Source organism: Pristiophorus japonicus, chromosome 13 (genome assembly GCF_044704955.1).
Source record: "Pristiophorus japonicus isolate sPriJap1 chromosome 13, sPriJap1.hap1, whole genome shotgun sequence".
Classification (NCBI taxonomy): Eukaryota; Metazoa; Chordata; class Chondrichthyes; family Pristiophoridae; genus Pristiophorus; species Pristiophorus japonicus.
This window is the reverse complement of record NC_091989.1, coordinates 195913071-195915302: the sequence shown is the minus strand read 5'-3', so window position 1 is coordinate 195915302 and position 2232 is coordinate 195913071. Positions and strand designations below refer to the sequence as shown.

At 59.7% G+C, this 2232-nt stretch overlaps 1 protein-coding gene across 5 annotated transcripts in view; it reads left to right on the top strand.

Annotated features, from left to right (window-relative positions):
- Nucleotides 1–1388: 1388 nt before the first annotated feature.
- The window catches only part of zc3h18 (zinc finger CCCH-type containing 18), a 142927-nt gene continuing 142083 nt past the window's right edge, over nt 1389–2232 (top strand). For 4 of the 5 annotated variants that reach the window (XM_070898349.1, XM_070898350.1, XM_070898345.1 and 1 more), the window contains exon 1: nt 1642–1758. The gene's annotated coding sequence lies outside the window, so the exon portion shown is untranslated. Of the gene's footprint in view, nt 1495–1641; nt 1759–2232 lie in introns of those variants that run through there. The other variant, XM_070898346.1, reaches the window with a different exon arrangement.

The following is a 2232-nucleotide window of genomic DNA, read 5'->3' as shown; positions in this document are numbered from 1 at the left end:
CACTGGAATCATTCTCATAAATCCTTTCTGCACTCTCTGTAAGGCCTTCACATCCTTCGTAAAGTGCGGTGACCAGAATTGGACACAATACTCCAGTTGAGGTCGAAGCAGTGTTTTATATAGGTTCATCATAATTTCCTTGCTTTTGTATTCTGTGTCACTATTTATGAAGCCCAGTATCGCGTAAGCTTTTAAAAAAAAACGTTTTCTCAAACTGCCCACCATCTTCATCAATTTGTGCACATATACCCCCAGATCTCTCTGCTCATGCCCCTACTTTAGGATTGTACCCAGTGAGCGCACCGCCCCCCCCGCACTGAACACTATTCCACCCCCTGCATCAGACACTGAACCCTGTCACTTCCCCCACACCAGACACTGAACACAATTCTTCCCCCTCCTCCTTTGCAACAGATACTGAGCACTATCCCCCCCCCCCACCTTGCACCAGACACTGAGCACTATCCCCCCTTGCACAAGACACGGAGCACTATCCCACCCTTTACACCAGACACTGAGCACTATCCCCCCTTTACACCACACAGAGCACTAACCCCCCTTTACACCAGGCAGGGAGCACTATCCCACTCTTTACACCACACACTGAGCACTATCCCACCCTTTACACCACACACTGAGCACTATCCCCCCCCTTTGCACCACACACAGAGCACTAACCCCCCTTTACACCAGGCAGGGAGCACTATCCCACTCTTTACACCACACACTGAGCACTATCCCCCCTTTACACCACACACTGAGCACTATTCCACCCTTTACACCACACACTGAGCACTATCCCCCCCTTTACACCACACACTGAGCACTATCCCCCCCCTTTGCACCACACACTGAGCACTATTCCAGCCTTTACACCACACACTGAGCACTATTCCAGCCTTTACACCACACACTGAGCACTATTCCACCCTTTACACCACACACTGAGCACTATCCCCCCCTTTACACCACACACTGAGCACTATCCCCCCCCTTTGCACCACACACTGAGCACTATTCCAGCCTTTACACCACACACTGAGCACTATTCCACCCTTTGCACCACACACTGAGCACTATTCCAGCCTTTACACCACACACTGAGCACTATTCCAGCCTTTACACCACACACTGAGCACTATTCCACCCTTTACACCACACACTGAGCACTATTCCAGCCTTTACACCACACACTGACCACTATTCCAGCCTTTACACCACACACTGAGCACTATCCCCCCTTTACACCACACACTGAGCACTATTCCACCCTTTACACCACACACTGACCACCATTCCACCCTTTGCAGTCTCAGGTGAGTAGCCTCTGCCGCCCCTCCCCCACATCCCCATGTGCTCGCAGGTCGTTGGTCAGCTGATGGCTAGTGGCCAATGGGCTCGGAGCAATGGCGGCCGGCTTCCTGCGGGCCGCGCCGAGTTGCCGGCGGCGGATCTGAGTGTCCCTCGGAGTTGAGGCGGCGGCAATGAGACTGGGTGAGCGGGGCCGCGGGGATTCGGGGGGGCCCGCGGACCGGGCGGCCGAGCGGAGCAAGGCTCGGGGTCGGCGAGCGGCCGCGCGGCGTGTGCAGCCAGGGGGCGGGTCAGCTGACTCGGGCCGGCCAATGAGCGGCGGGGAATGGCGGAGCTGCCCGGCTCGCGCTCGCTGCTGTCCCGGGCCCGGCCGCGCGCTGATCGCCGTTACCCTGGTTACCCCGCCCGCCTGCCCGCCCGGCCCAGGCCCGAGCCCGCCCGCCGCAGGTGAGTGAGCGCACCCGGACACCGAGAGAGGGAAGGGGAAGAGGCGGGGGCGGGAATGGGGCGCAGCAACACCGGCGATTACCCGCCCCACCCGGACCGCAGGCCTCAGGCCCTGGACTCCCGCTGGCGCCAGCCCGGCATCGCAGGCCCCGGCCTCCCGCTACGCCCCTCCGCTGCGTGAGGGGGGAAATTCTAGGCCTCGGGCTTTGGATTGGCCATGCCGGGGAGGGGGGGGCGAGGTGACTTTCTGACACTCCGGGCACGGCTCCGTGAGCCGCAGTGGCTGGAAATGAGCGCCATCGGGCTGCCGGATAAAGTATATCCGTCGCCCCCACATGCCCCCGACATCAGGCGTTCGGGCATCAGGAGCTGGCGCAGGGCGGGCCCATCATTCAGGAAACAGTTCCGCTGACCTCCACTCTCCTCCGCCCCCGCCCCCCGAGCAGTCCCCCCCCAAACCCCGGAGCAGTCCCC